The sequence below is a fragment of the Tenrec ecaudatus genome, chromosome 10 (genome assembly GCF_050624435.1).
Source record: "Tenrec ecaudatus isolate mTenEca1 chromosome 10, mTenEca1.hap1, whole genome shotgun sequence".
Lineage (NCBI taxonomy): Eukaryota > Metazoa > Chordata > Mammalia > Afrosoricida > Tenrecidae > Tenrec > Tenrec ecaudatus.
Window position 1 is genome coordinate 370,386 of NC_134539.1, and position 16,845 is coordinate 387,230.

Here is a 16,845-nt window from a genome sequence, read left to right on the forward strand (position 1 = left end):
GATGTTCTATGTGGCATCTGACAGTTCTTCAAGGTGCCTTGCCCCAAAGTTAAAAAATCAGATCAACTCTTCTGATTCTACAAACCCTACAAAGCACCACCACAGCAGACCGAACCAAAAGCCCACTGCCATCAAACTGGTTCCAACTTGTGGTGGTGGTAGTGGTGCCGTCCAATCGGTTCCAACCCATAGTGACCCTGTACGCACAACAGATGGAAGCTATCCAGCCTGCACCATCCTCACAATGTTCTATACTTGAGCTCACTGGTGCAGCCGTGGGGCCCATCCATCTCCTTGGAGGTCTTCCTCCTCTTCACTGCCTCTCTACTTTACCAAACATGATGTCCTTTTCCAGGGACTGGTTTCTCTAGGCAACATGTCTGAACTAAGAGACAGTCTCTCAATCAAAGGAACACTCTGGTCATACTTCTCCCAAGACAGACAAAAGCGACCTGTGCAGTTTCCAAGGCAGTAATTTTTACGGAGCAGGCAGCCTCCTCTATCCCCTGCAGAGCAGCTGATGGGTTTGAACCGCTGACCGCTCGAGGTCCCTGACAGCACCACCAGGGCTCCTTCACCCGTGGGAGTGCCACATGCACTAGACCACCACAAAATAGATAACCAGCCCAAGAGTAAATCCTCCTCCCCTACTTCTCGAAGAGTAGGAGGAAACAGCTTCGACCTCAGATATTTAAAATTTTTTTAAACCATGCTTTTTCACTTGAGCTGTGTCAGCTTTTGCACACACACAAAGACCTACAGAAGATCCAAAGCCCTCCGAAGATAAACATCTACCACTAAAGCCACAAAGCCCTAGTGGGACAGTGAGTTTCCCTGCTCCTGTGGAGAATGACAGTCTTACAATTCCAAGGCACAGCTCTACTCTGTCCTCCAGGGTCCCTGGGAATCACAATGTACTTGATGGTCATGGGTTTGTTTTGGACAACACGAAAAACCACTCTTTCTCTTAACAAATGAGGGCCATGAAAGACAGGATTTTGACTTCTCATGGATTCTAGACTTTCTGGAACAACAGAAGGTAGGCATCCCATAGAAAGGTGACCCAACAGAATGTGCAAATTATAGAACAATACCACTGATGTCACATGCAAATAAAATTTTACTGAAGATCATTCAATAATGGTTGCAGCAGTACATTGACAGGAAGCTGCCGGAGGGTCAGGCCAGATTCAGAAGAGGACATGGAACAAGAGAGATCATTGCTGATGTCAGATGGATCTTGTCTCAATTAGAGATTACCAGAAAGATGTTTACTTGTGTTCTGACTACTCAAAGGCAATCAACTGTGTGGATCATGATAGCCTAGAGAAGAACGGGAATTCCAGAACACGTCATCGTCCTCTTGTAGAACCTGTACATGGTTCAAGAGGCAGTTGTGTGAGCAGAACAAGGGAATAATACTGCATGTTTTAAAATGAGAAAGGTGCGTGACAGGGTTGTATCCTCTCACTCTACTTATTCAATCTGTATGCTGCCCGAATCATCAGAGACGCTGAATTATATGAAGAAGAATGCTGTGCAAGGATCAGAGAAAGACTTATTAGCCACCTGCAATGTGTAGATGACACAACCTTGTTTGCTGAAAGTGAGGAGGACTTGAAGCACTTGCTGATGAACATCAAAGATAGCAGCCTTCAGCATGGATTAAAACTCAATGTAAAGAAAATAAACATCCTCACAACTGGACAAAGGTTACATCATGGTAAATGAAAAGATTGAAGTTGTCAAGGATTTGATATTGCTTGAATCCACAGCAATGCTCATGGAAGCAGCAAAGAGATCAAATGATGTATTTACAGTGGGTAACTCTGCTGCACAAGGCATCTTTAAAGTGTTGGAAAGTATGGATGATACTTTTGAGGACTAAGGTGCACCTGACCCATGCCATAGTATTTTCAACTGCCTCATACACATGTGAAAGTTGAATATTGAATAAGACAAGAGAATAGATGCATTATGAATTACAGTATTGCCAAAGAATAATGACAGTCCTATGGACTGCCAAAAGAACAAACAAATTGGTCTGGGAAGCAGTCAGAATGCTCTGACACACTTTGGACACACTGGCAGGAAGAGACGACTCCCTGGAGAAGGACACCGTGTTGGTAAAGTGGAGGGCAGTGACTAAGAGATGGACTGACATAGTGGCTGCAACAATGGGCTTAAGTAGGAGCAGAATTGTGAGGATGGGGAAGGACAGGCAGCGTTCCGTTCAGTTGTACACAGGCGGGCTATGAGTCAGAATCAACTTGAGTGTACATAACAACAAAAGGGTGTGTGAACTCTTGAAACAAATGCCCTGAAATGATCACTAAAGCTCAAACCAAAACTATCTCCTAAAGTCTTCTTATAGCCAAACACTTGTTAAACGTAACTAGTAATAAATGATCTGCCTTGAGTAATAGGCTCTTACACGAACTAGCTAAATGGGATCAAATTGGCCCCAGCAACTCAAAAGATTAGATAGGGACTTTCAGAGACAGTGCTTAAGTTAATGGGGGGAAAATCACTACCATCCAATCAATTCTGACTCATAAGGACCCTATAGGACAGGGTAAAACTGCTCCTGTGAGTTTTGGAGACTAATTCTTTAGGAAGTAGAAAGCTGCTTCCTCCCTCAGAGTAGTTGGCTTTGAACTGCTGATCTTGCAGGTAGCAGCCCATTGCATAGCTCAGGAAAGGAGGTGAGGCCGATTGCCCCACTCAGGAGTATGACCAGTGTCACAGAGAGACCTGAACTGCTGTGTTTACTGGGTGTGGTCTCAACAATATCAATAAAGGGTAAAAGGGAAAACACCCACCCACCACCAAGGCTCTTTGAAAACGTGAGCAGGTGTCCCAGGAGTAGCCCTGGGGCCACATGTCCCCATGAGGAAGAGGAGGGAGAGGAAGGTCAGTACCAGAGTTGCACAGGGTCCACTCAGTGTGGCCTGGGGAATGCTCCTGGCTCCATTCAAAAAAGTTGAGAAGGGATCCCTGGGCAAGGGGTACGGGGGGTGGGGGGGCATGCATTCCAGGTCCTAGCAGGTCTGCACACCTGGTGACACAAACACACACCCAGTCCCCTCAGGGTAGCCTCAGGGAGCAGTGGGCAGAGGCAGCACAAAGGAGCTGCCTTCCTCCAGATGCTGCTGTGGTACAGCCACCCTCCCCCATCTACCCTTTTGTTCCAAGAACACAGTTCGGCCAGGCACCAAGGCAGCGGCCATACAGCCCTCTGAGACCTCCCACAGATGATGCGGATCTGGGGGAACTGGGGGCGCTCCTGTGGCAGGACAGGCCCTGCCAGTCAGAGGCCAGCGAGGGAGGGACCATGGCAGCACCCAGTCCCCTGGCCTCGCCTGCGGGTCTCGCTGCAGCCAGCACCCACCTCCATTCCCTCCCGACCACCCCTGCGCAGGGCCACGGGTGGGGGGGGGTAGAGGGGGTGAAGGGGAGGGAAAACCCGATTAGTCTCTGTAGTGGCGAGGTGCTCAGCGCAGCCTACTCCTGCCCAGCAGCCAGCGAGAAGCAGGCTTCCAGGGGCCGGCGGCCAGCCCCGCCCAAAGCAGAGCCCACTTGGGGCAGGAGCTGCCCCGACCGGCAGAGGTGGGTCTGGGAGGTGGGACAAGAAGGGTGCTCACTTGCAAGAACCTCTCACTTTCCGTCCTGCAGCCCACTGCGGGGCAGGAACGGCAGCAGCTGCACCCCCACCTCGGGCATGCTCAGTAGCGCCGGTCCCCAGCCGTGCAGCCATTTCCTGAATGGAGGCTCTCACAGCAGAGCCACCCCAGCCCCTCAGCAGGCCGCCCACTTTGGCCTGCATGCAACAAGCACTTCCAAAGGGTGTGCCAAAGGGTGTGAGTCTCCAAGGACTCAGGCACTGTGTCCTCACTACCTTGCCCTAAAAGTGGCGAGGGACTCACCACAGAAACCATGATACAGTTTACCTGCATGGGGTCAGTTTTCTGATAAACAAATACAATTCCAAGCAAAAGCTTTGAGGCTAGTTCTAGGAGAACAAGAGTGAGCCCATGGCCCTGCTACCCAGAGCCCACAGGACAGTGACCAGAGGAAGTCACGGAGCCCAGCAGTCAGTGCACAATGCACCTCCCCCCTGAGGGCAGAGTAGAAGCACCTGCTCAGCTCTGGATGCTATTCACAAACACACAGTGCCCTAGCCCACCCACGTCCCCACAGCAGCCCTCTGGAGATGGAATGCATTACAATAAACATATGGAGTTCTTTGGTTCAAAGGGAGCAATACTTTATAAAATATTTGGGTTTCATACAAACTACAAAAAAATTTTTTTCATGGTCAAGGATGATGAAAAGTAAATGCTAACCTTTCTCTATAGAAGCTATTCTGAAAACCCCACCCACCCTCAGTCAGTGTGGACACGTGCTGAGCACAGTCGAGCAGAGATAGCCCTCTGTGCTTGAAGCTGTCCTAGAGAGGGAATTGACAAAATCTCTTTCAAACACATACACACACTTTGGTGGGCCAATTCCATCTTTTCATTCACTCCAGACAGTTGAAACATTCCTAGATTACAGGAAAAAACGTCCAATGCATGCTTTTCCCGATATTTGCGAGCGCCAGTGCAACGTGTCCAAATCAGCCCATCTCTTCACTGCTGCCTGACCCTCTCCTACTAACAACCCAACAGAGCACCAGGCTGGCTGCTCACTGGCTCCCTCTGATGGAGGACACAAACTTCCTGTATCCATACCTACACTGCTTGCTCAAAGTTTAAAATGCCAAACATCTTCTCTTTTTCTCTGAAGGTCTTTCCTTGAACTATAAATCTATTCTCAGCATTCTGGGTAGGAAGCAGATTTCCACGTAAGCCCTCAACTCTACCTACGTAACTGCCTTAAAATCAAGCCTATTTCTTCTAGGCAAGTCTTAGTTCCTCTTTGAGCACATCCAATCAAGTACAGCATAATGATGGACTTACTAGCTCTCTGTAATCATGATGATCATATTGATTTTACAACAAATACTTGGGCCTATTTACAATACAAGGTAGGAGAAACATTCAATATTCAGTTTAGTCACATAAGCACATACCCTTAAATCTCTTGCTGACACTCAGATTTAATCTCCTCCACCCCTGCTGTCTCCATTTATGTGCATGGGGCTCTTCGCCCCTCCGCTGCTGCAAACTGTTTTCATACGTTCCTTTCAGCTGCTACAGTTAGGAACCACCATCTAAGAATTAAAAGTTTTACTTCACGTATCTGCTCTGCTTCCACTCACAACAAACCCTACTTCTGACACCAACTAGGGGAACTCACGGGTTAGGGCCACTCTGACCTCCTCCAGCTCCCACGACTGACTGCCGCCACAAGGCAGAAGTCAAACACCCCTCACCCTCTGTCCTTGTCAACCCTATTGTGACACCCACCATTCCCCCCCGAGTGATGTTGAACACAGCACTCAAATTTCCCTGCACTCTGCTTTTCTGTTGAGTTCTACAATTCATTGCAATGGTCACCCAGACAACACTCAAAATTAGGGATTTATTAGGAAAATTAATAGGTTACAATTCACATACAAAATGCTCAAGAAACAGCTGGTCAGGACAGGCTATTCTCAGGCCCTCAGCCTCTTGGGCTGGTCTCTGCCCTGCTCAAGCAATGTTAAAAGCTCTTTTAAGGATGCCAATAAATGTCCAACGGTCATGCCACTCTGCTACAAGCCGCAACTCAAAAGCACTCGGCTCCAGTTCTGTCGGGCGACAAACCCAGTTCCCCTACTTAAGTGCTCAGAGGCTCTTCCCTCCATAAACCAGTCTCCTGCTCAAAAGCACTGAGCTTTACTTGCTCTGTGGGCTGGGACGCTCACAATTCTGCCTCCAGCTCTTACTCTAGGTTCCGCTGCTGCTGCCCTGCGGGTATCCTGGACGTGCAGGATATCCTAACTCTTCTCTCTGGCGAGTGATGAGAATCTCCTCGCCCCCTGCTTCTAAGATGGCTTACCCATCAGTCAGGGTAGCCATCCAATTAACCCTGTTAACAATCAGTCACAGCTGAAACACATAATCCCATCAGTGTCTTGCGTACCTTCTCACCCAGACCCCTTGAGAGAATGCAGGTCCGTTTGGTGGGCGGCTACAGGTATAAGACCCACCTAAATACAAAGTGGTACAAAAAAAAAAAAACCAAACAACAAAAATGAAATTGTGCTGAGCAGGGCGGAGCTTTCATAGTATGCATTTTTCCTACTAGGTGAGCATCAAGCAACTTGCTCTGAGTTAGTGCACCCAAGGGCATTGCCTGGAAAGGTTCTCTCTGATCACACTGAATGTTTTCGCAAAAGCAGTTTCGCTCAAACCTCATTTTTTGTGATGATCAATTTAAGAAAATGGCATGTAGCTATGACATTTTGTTTCCTGCTGGGCAAAATGCCACAGAAACTGTTGTGATGTTGAACACAGCTTACAAGGACAGCACTATGGGAAAACCTCAAGTGTACGAGTTGTTTTCTCATTTCAAAAAAGGTGACGTGTTGAATGGTGACAAACCTTGTTCTAGATGTTAGGCAATTTCCAGAACAGGTGAAAATATAACTTATAGTTTGTGCCACCAGGTCAGACTGTTAATCAAGCTTTTTATTTAGAGATTCTGAAAAGATTGTGCAACAGTGTGCAACAAAAAAGGCCTGATTTGTGGCAGACAGAGGAATGAATGGTTTTGCCACCACGACAATGCACCTGCTCACACAGTCATCTCAGTGTGCTAGTTTTTGGGGAATAAAAACCCAGCATGCTTCTCTTGCCCCACATACCTGACTCACCTGCCCTCACTCCGTGTGACTTCTTTTTGTTTCTGCAAATGAAGAGGGACACAAAAGGACAGTGATTTGACAACACAGAAAAGGTGAACGAAAAAACGAGGGAGATGCTGCCAGCCATCCAAACAGATGAATTTGATAAATGTTTCAAAGAATGGAATCACAGATGTGACAAATGTAGTAAGTGTAATGGAGAGTACTTTGAAGGTGATAAGGTTGTTTTGTTAAAAAGAAATTAAATATATAGCTTTTTTGAAAATACAGTTTTGGGGGGTACCCCCATGTAATTCACTGAATTGTACCAGGTGTACAAAAACTTTCCAACTTAGAAAAACTCATAAATGCAAGTTTCCATGCTAACACAGTTTTTTTTTTAGTTGTATATAGTTAAAGTTAAAAAATAGACTAAGGAGGGAAAAATCAGTAAATTAGGTAGAAGACAATTTTGTAGCTCTGGTAAAAAGTACCCAACAAATAGCAGCAATAAAACTAAAGCAAACATCATCCTAAATGAGACTATTCGAACTCCCTTTAGAATCCAGAATGCTGACAGGAAGCCTTTAGAGTGTGGCAGCAAGGGAAGTCAGAGCAGACTCCGTGAAAACAGGTGCCTGGGATGCCTGGGAAGGAAGAGCAGCCTTCCCATTATTTTGGCAACTTTAGTAAATCTGAAAATGTGTCCAAGTGAAAAGTCAATGAAATATAAAGAGAAAGATAATAAAGGCTAAGAAGGAGCGCCCACTGGCATGGCTTCTACTCTACAAGGCACAAGATGTTGGGGACCTGGGGCCTGGAAAGGAAGACATGAGCAGATCTGGGGGAGATCTCCCAGTGTGAGAGCCCGCCCTAAGAGGCTATCGAATCCCTACTCTACATTACTTGTTTTAAAAGGGAAGATGTCAACTTCCGAAAAAATAAGTCTTAAATGTCGAAAACAAAACTCTGACCAAGAGTCCAAAAGGTAAGGCAGAATATCTGTTTGACAGGGTGAAGAACGCGTTCTTAAAATGCTGTTTACAGCCTGTCTTCACACTACACCTAACTCGCACACAGAGACGTGGAAGCAGTAAGAAAAGCACAAAGGACGCCTCAAGTCAGAAGATGGCATTCACAGACTCTTCCCAGAAGAGGAAATACATTCAGACAATAACCCCAGATATTGGTGGTGGAAGATAGCAAATGAAGATGCTAGCAAGATGTGACTTCACACTCAATAAGAGGTGGGCCTGACAACCCCCTCTCTGCCTCTACCCTCGGAGACCCCAATGCTGGCTTGGTTCCACACTGAGGCCGAGGCCAGTGTCCGCTCCGCATTAGCAGAGCCTACAGCTGGACATGTAACTCAGTGACTTGGGAAGTTCAATCCGGGGGGATGAGGGGCAGCAGAGGACTACTCCTGACAGCACTGGCCACAATTATGGAGCCAGAATGTGGGAGACACGTGAGCCACTGAAATCTCCCTCTGAGGACGGATACCAAGACTGCTCTCCAACAGCCACTGGGAGAAGGAAGACAAAACCGGCGACACCAATGTGCACGTGACCCATAGCTAACTGCACGAAGAGGGAATTCAACATAACACTCTTTACAGAGTTAAGAGCCAGTGAGACAAAAATATGTCATGGAGAAATACAACTAAGTGCAGTGAAAAAACACACACAACGGAAAGCCTCGGGGGTGGGGACAGGGTTCAGGGTGGTGGGTGCCGGCACTGCCAGCTGGACCGTGTCTATAAGTGCGTGTGGGAAAGCACGCTTGAGTGTACAGATAGAAGGTGTCCAAAAAGATTATCTGGGTCATAAGATCATGAGCTGTTTTCTTGTGGTACAGTAATGAAAATATCTGTTTACCTAAAAAACTTTAATACACTAAAAAAATGTAATATATGTTGCTCCAATTCAATGACAAAGTTGAAGTCAAACCAAAAAAACATAGGCAAGTAGATCATTTCAAACAATGACAACTTAGGGAAGCAACTCACCCCTGGGCACATTTGAGCTGCACCCAGAAGACTGAGAAAGATCATTCTGAACAAGAGGAACAGCAAGTGCAATGGTCCTGAGGCAGGGGCAGCAGGCCCGGTACATCCGGGAATAGGCCTGGTGCACACGACTGGGTTGGAGAAACAAAAGGCAAGGCCAGCTGCCCAGGAAGCAAGCGTGCCCTGGCCCATCAGGACTTTGCACTGTCCTGAAGCATGAGTGTTTGAAGGGAGAGGCCTGTGTGTTTCTCTTCTGAGGTTTGCCCCAAATTCCTAGCAGAGTGAAGGCAGAGGGCAGTGAGTGCCCAGGTGGGGTACTTCTGCCTGTCCTACAGAAAGGTGCCTTGTCCTGCTAGACCTGCTCTGAACGGGGCAATGTGACCTGGAGGCAGTTCCCATTTCCAGGGCGCACTAGCTTCTGTGGGTAGAAGGCTGGGAGGCTGCTAAAGCACTCAGGAAGAGCCCATCAGCAGTGACAACTACAACCCAGCACGTGTGGTCTATGCACGAGGTTGGCGCCAACAGGATGGTCCGGTGGATGTTTGGGGGAGAGCCAAATGGAACATGGATGTAGATGAGATCCTGCCCAGGAGAAGCAGGCCCCGCACAGTGACCAGTGTGGGCTCTTGGAGCTACTCCCTGGAGGTAATGGGCTACAATGGGCAGAGACGCTTGCCACTGTGTGTAAGAACCCTGGCCAGTGTGTATCCACAGGACACACCCATCCTGTCCAAGCTTTCACTTTGTTTGCAAAGCGTTTCTTACAATCTTCTTGTCCTAGAAAGCCAGAGGGTGCTCAAAGACTCATGGGGGACATGCCAAAAAGGCATAGAAGCTTGCTGGAAAGGCTACCATTGGCCAAATTTGGGATAATCTGAGCATTAAAATTGAAAAACTGACATTTTACATAGTTTAGCATATTTAACATGAATTCATGATTCCATATAAAGTCAGAAAAGTGGGGCTGGAACTACAGGGGACAAAACCCCTCTTTGGGAGGAAGACTCCTGGGAAAAGACGCTAAGGGGCCAGTCTGATGAATGACAAGGCAGTACCCACCTCGAGATGGTGGGGTGGGGCAGGGACAGAAGGTGCAGGGCAGTGGAGAGAAGGGCCCCCAGGAGCCTGCACAAGCCTATGGGCTTTGGTGAGGATCCAAGGGAGCATGCCCCTCACTCGGCTGAGGGAGGGAGCTGACAGCAAGCAGGACTGTAAAGTACAGGGACAAGAAACTGGGTGTGGGGGGGGAGGGGCCCAGAGCTGTGCGCTCGCGAGGATGGTCCTGAGGGGGAAGTCCTACAAGAAAGGAAGGATGTACCATTTAAGCACAAAATATTCCTGTTCCTTGAGGTTTCCTCATCCCGTTATCATGACCCCAGTCCTGCCTTCGAGCTCTGGCTAGACCAAAGCATGTACAATGTTGCACATAAGAGTTCAGGACACATGGAATCCAGGTCAGATAAACCCCTCAGGAACAGAAATGGGAGTAGAGATACCAAGAGGGTAAGGGGAAGGTGGGGAAGAGCGGAAGGGAGAACTGATCACAATGATCGACACGTAACACCCCCAACCAACCCCACCCAGGGGGATGAACAACAGAAACGTGGTGGAGAGACAGTGGTCGGTACAAGATAGGAAAATAATAATAATTTATAATTTATTAGGTGTCCATGAGAGTGAGAGGGTGGGGCGGAAGGGGGAAAAAAAGAGGAGCTGATACCAAGGGCTCAAACCGAAAGAAAATATTTTGAAAATGATGAAGGTAACATGTACTGCGGCAGAGGAGAAGGGACAGCAGGGCGATGCAGCTGCCTCAGCTGACATGGGAGTCCATGAGAGGCCAAGGAGCAGGGATGTCCTGAGGTACTTCCCTGGGCGAGTGGGCAAATGGAGGCCAGGACGCCCCAGAGACAGAGTCGAGGAAGCTGGGCTTTGGAGGAACTGCAAGTGTAAGGAGGGGCAGGAACTGGAACCAGGGAACTGAAAACTCGGGGATGCACAGGAAATGAGTATGGCCTTGTAGTTTAGAAAATTACATCATGCAAGGCCACTCATAAATTAATCAAATGCATTTTTTAAAAAAATCTCCCAAGCCCATCAAGATAGTAAAGGAGAAGCAGGGCAGCAGCATCTCTGCAGATGCAGGAAAGGGAATCCGCAGCCTTTCCTGATGAAAACCATCAAGATTGGACTAAAAGGTACGTGCCTTAGTATGAGCCAGGGCACGTGTGAGAAGGCCAGCAGCCAACCGTCTGGAGGAGAGTGCGAGCTCCCAATGAGATCAGGAACAGAGCTCAACAGTAGTTCCGTCGAGTCAGCGAGGCACCACAAGTCCTGCCAGAGAAATGGACAAGAGTGAAAAATCAAAGAGCCCAGGGGAAAAAAGCACAATTATCTCCACTTGCAGGTGCCATGATCTTCTACGTAGAAAACCCTAAAGAGCCCATGAGAAAACTTCTAGAGCTAATGGAAGAATCAGCAAAGGCACAGGGTACAAGGTCAACAGGCAGAAAGAAGTCAGTTGCTGAAAGAGCAATTAGAGAAACAATGCTATTTAAAACAACATGGGAGAGAATAAAACACTGAGGAATAAATCAAACCAGAGACATACGGGGTTCACACCGAGACAATGATCAACCAGTGCTGGAAGAGATTAAAGAAGATTTACATAAACAAAAACATGTTCCATGTTCATGGTTTGGAAGCCTTAATAATCGTTAAGATGTCAATGCCCACCAGAGACCTACAGACCCACTGAAGGTTCCACTGAAGAAAGAACAAAACCTGCGCCTCAGCCTTATCTGGAGAGGCGGGAAGCTCCAAACCACTCAAGCAAGGCTGAAAGAGAGGGGCTGTCCACATACGGGACATGCTCTACAGCCAGAGTACTCAAAATGGCCTGGGGACACACCCCCAATGGACAAGGAGGGAGAGTTCAGAAGCAAGCCCACACATCTATGGCCAACTGGTTGTTTTTTTACAAGGGTGCCAAGTTCATCTGATGGGGAAAGAAGACTCTTCAATAAAGGGTGTTGGGAAAACTGTATTTCCATACAGAAAAATGAAACTGGATCCACACCTCACACCACACACAGAAACCAATGCAAAACAGATTAGAGACCTAAGTATGCAAACTAAAACCCGGCAATTCCTAGAAGAACAAGCAATAGCAACAGTGTCAGGCCTAACTTTCAGCAATGGACTCTCTAGGAGCAAACACACAAGCGGGAAGACAAATGAATCCATCGAGACCTTAGAAATGAAAAATTTGGTTCAACAAGATTTTACTATAAAAAGACAAACTACTGACCAGGAATATTCTGAGACTATATTTCCTGCAAGAAGAAATAATCAAAATGCACATATAAAACTAAGTCACTCCCTGCCCCTCCAGTCAACGACAACTCACAGTGAGCCTACAGGGCATAGTAGAACTGCCCCTGGAGATTTCAAAGGCTTTTTTTATTTAATAAATAATTTTATTTAGGGTTCGTATAACTCTTATCACAATTTGTACATTTGTTGCCATCATCATTCTCAAAACATTTTCTTCTTGAGCCCTTGGTATCAGCTCATTGTTTTTCCCCTCCCTCCTTCATGAACCCTTCATAATTTATAAATTATTATTTTTCCATGTGTTGCACTGTCCAATGTCTCCCTTCACCCACTTTTCTGTTGCCCAGCCCCCAGGGAGGGGGTTATATGTAGGTCATTGTGATCAGTTCCCCCTTCTCCACCTTCTCCTTCCCCTCCTGGTATCTCTACTCTCATTATTGGTCTTGAGGGGTTTATGTGTCCTGGATTCTGTTTCCAGTTCTGATCTGTACCAGTGTACATCCTTGGGTCTAGCCGGATTTGTAAGCTAGAATTGGGGTCATGATAGTAGGGGAGAGGGAGCATTAAAGAACTAGAGGAAAGTTGTATGTTTCATCGGTGCTATACTGTACCGACTGGCTTGTCTCCTCCTGGCGACCCCTCTGTAAAGGGATGTCCAGTTGCCTACAGATGGGCTTTGAGTCTCCACTCCGCACTCCCCCTCATTCACAATTATATGATTTCTTTTGTTCTTTGATGCCTGTTACCTGGATTCCATCAACACCTCCTGATTACACAGGCTGGTGTGCTTCTTCCATGTGGGCTTTGTTGCTTCTCAGCTAGATGGTCTCTTGTTTATCTTCAAGCTTTTAAGACCCCAGACACTGTTTCTTTTGCTAGCCAGGCCCCATCAGCTTTCGTCACATTTGCTTATGCACCACCCACTTTGTCTTCAGCAATCGTGTCAGGAAGGTAAGCATCATGGAATGCCAGTTTAATAGAACAAAGTGTTCTGGCATTGAGGGAGTACTTGAGTAGAGAACCAATGTCCATCTGCTACCTTAACACTAAACCTATAAATATATGCACATAGATCTATTTCCCTATCATCATATATAAATATATTTACATATGTACACGCCTGTATTTAGACCTCTATAAATGTCCTTTGCCTCCTAGTTCTTTCCTCTATTTCCTTTTCCTTTCCTCTTGTCCCACTATCATATTCAGCCTTCATTTGGGTTACAGTAATTCCTCTCAGTTACACTGACCTTGATCAAGCCCTACCAAGACTCCTACACCCTCCTTGTCATTGATTTTAGATCACTTATTGTTCCTTTGTCCCAGGGTTTGTTAACACCCACTTCCTTTACCCCACCTCCAACTCTCCAATGCTCCCCCAACCCCATCCATCAGTTGGTTGTTTTCTCCTCCAGACTATTCATCCCACCAAGGCTCACTCTTTACTGGGGTGGAAGGCCTCGTCTTCCTCCCCCAGAGTGGCTGCTGGTTTCAAACTGCCAACCTTGCAGCTAGCAGACCAACATGCAACCACTATGTCACCAAGACTCCTCCACCTAAAATGTAGATAACTTAAGAAAATAAACAACCCAATCACAAAAATGGGCAAAGGATTTGAATAGACATTTCAACCACAAAGAATAAATAGCCACCGAACACACGGAAAGATGCTCGGTGTCATTAGTCGCCAGAGAGTGGCACATCAAAACCACACGGAGATCCTTTTCCACTCCCACAAAGTCAGCTAAGATGTAATGATTGTACAACTCTCCTTGATATAACTGTACAATATGTGGATTACAGGCCCATAAAACGTTTTCAAAAAAGACAAAGAAGTAACAAATGTTGGCAAGGATGTAGGGAAATTGGGACCTCTGATGAGAACGCTAAAATGGCACAGGCGCTGTGGCAACAGTGCAGCAATTCACCTTCCAAGGTCTGTACTTCCAAGACTTGAAAGCAGAGCCTCACAAAAACTGCTTCAGAAGCTCACTGAAGTCTAAGGTGGATAAAAGTTACCTGGCCATCAGCAGACGAACGGAGAAACAAAGCAATGTGCACACACAGAATATTGCTAAGTGCGTAGGAGAAAGCTACAGCCTGTATGGGGCTGAAAGACCGTATCTGAGTAAAGCAAGTCAATCACAAAAGAACAAATGTTGTCCAGCCTCGTTAGGTGCCACTGAATCGGTTCCAACTCATAGCAACTCTGCATGTAACAGAACAAAACACTGCCTGGCCCTGTGTCATCCTCACAATCTATATAACCTTCTTTTTAAAAAAGAAAGAAAGAAAAATGGCAAATGTATAAAGACCAAAGATTACTAGTGGTGACCAAGAGTAGGGTGCTGGAAAAATCATAGTGATTGCGGGGATGGATGCCTAGGGGTTAACTGTCACTGTGAAAAGATGCACTGGCAGCTCTGGCAAATGGGAAAGGGATGTTTGAGGTGGGGGTGGGAAGTGTGGTTGCTGAGGCTGCTTCTGTCCAACCCAATACCTCATGGGATTTGGTCCCTGGTCCAGAGGTTTAGGGCCATGATTTCACGGGGCGTCCCAGTTAGCTGGCCTCATAGCATGTTTTGTGCTTCTGTTTTACCTCAGGAAGACCTAGTGTGGTAGTTACATTATCTGTTGTCAATTTGAGACTGAAGAGTGAATGGAGTAGAGTTTAGCCTGTCATCACAGCTTGATGACCTCATTTGGAGGCACTAAGGAGATAAAAAGATCTCTGGAGGGGGGACACACACTCACTCCCTGGGAGACAGTCCTGTTGAGAAGACACATGGAGATACACTAGAGGCCAGGAGCTGAAGGAGCCATGTGGAGACCCCTTGCCAAGGCTGAGATGCTTCCACTGACACTGGATCCACAAGACTTTCCACTCACTGGCCTGTGAATTTCCTGCATCAGTGTCATTGCATGTGTTTCATGAGTCTAAAGAGGACTTTATAGATTGGTATCAGTCATGTGGGCTAATATTGGACTTATGGATTTGATCTAGGCTGGGCTGGGATGTTTTCTCAATATTCAATTAATTGCTCGTGTATAAAAAGTGCTTTCCCATACACTAGTGTCTATGAATTTGTTTCTCTAGTCTACCCAGACTAACACACCTAGTGACACAGTGCTTACGGCTGCTGTGGAGAGGTCAACAGTTCAAAACCACCAGCCGTTCCACAGGAGAAAGACAAGGCTTTCTACTCCTATTAGAGTTTAATCTTAGAAACCCACAGGGGCAGATCTACCCTGTCCTATAGGGTTGCTGTTGAGTCGGAATCCACTAAATGGCAGTGGTTTAGTTGATTTGTTGTTGTTATTCTACCTCTAGTTCACTGAGCTCTAAAAGCTTGGCTAGCAAACAACCATCAAGACCACCAAGTGGCCTCTCTGCCTCGAGCCAAAGAGGAGGAAGGCAAGATAAGACACTGGAGGTGGATGTGGACTGTGTGGCCAACTGCCTCACGGATAACCACCTGGCTACCCGTACTTGACATTTTTGTCAGCGTCTATAAAAAATCCTAATCAAAAACGGACAAGTGAAGAACCAAATGGAGGCTGGATGAATTCTTGAAACTGTCACCCTGATATAATCTTTTAGCCTTAAACCAAACACATCCCCTGGAATCTTCTGAAAACCACCCTTCAGCTTCACGAAGGGAAAGGTCAGCCTTGGACATGATGCTCTCTTAAGAACCAGTATTCCCAACAAAATGATCTTAAGAAAAAGAAAAAAGAACCAATATTGACATGGGACCAGAGTAGCAACACGGGCAAGAAGAAAGGACATGGCAGTGAGAGAACAGGGCAGACGGACCAATGAGAGAAAGACTGGGCACTCTACTACTGACCCAACATTGCATGTTTGAACCTACCCAGAGCACCGGGGGAGACAGGCCAAAGTTGTGCGACTCCAAAAAGAAATCCCTACAGAGCAGCTCTACTGCCAGTCCCTCACAGGGTCACTGTGTGTCAGTGTGTAACACACAGAAACCACAAACACTGACAGCTATGAGCACATGCATGTGTCTAACAGGCTGTGGTGACAGAAAACCGGCGCTAGTCAAATCACTGTCCCCCTAAAAATTCCATTATCCTTTTTAGTACATCTGTATTACCAACATATCCTAATGAATTAGTATCGTATTTTAAGTTTTCTCAATAGAAATTTATGTAAATATCCCACTTTTGCTGTTGAGCACATATACAAAACCTAAACCCCGTATTGTTCCCTGGCCCAGTTTGGAGCCTGAGGCTGAGCCAGGGCCACCATGGATGGGCAGACTATGTCCCTCTTCCCACCAGTTAGCCTTGTCAGATCTGCCCTGAGGCCCCCAGCCCCCAGCACCACAAAACCCGCCCATGTCTCCAAGCCAGTCCAGCACCTAACACTGTCACCAGATAGCTTGCTCTACACACCTCACTCAAACCACCCGCCCATTATCCACACAGCAAGCTCCCCACCACCAGCAGGTCACTGGCCACCAGAAACCCATTCCCAGCCACTGTCTCCTCTCTTTACCCCCACCTGCAACTCCCTCTCCCAGAAAGCCCACAGTCTTGGTAACCAACATAAAGTTTCTGGTCAAATGGCACCCCTCGAGTGGCTTGCCCTATCCCCTCTGGCTCGGGAACCTGCCTGACTGTCAGCGCTGTGCTATGGCTACAGAAATGGTCAGACCAGCCTCTCTTATCCATCTCCACCTTCACTGCGGCACCCCCACACTTG

At 47.0% G+C, this 16,845-nt stretch overlaps 1 protein-coding gene across 8 annotated transcripts in view; it reads right to left on the reverse strand.

Moving 5' to 3' along the window:
* Nucleotides 1-16,845, reverse strand: part of EHMT1 (euchromatic histone lysine methyltransferase 1) — a 110,610-nt gene that overhangs the window by 75,435 nt on the left and 18,330 nt on the right. The window lies entirely within an intron of this gene.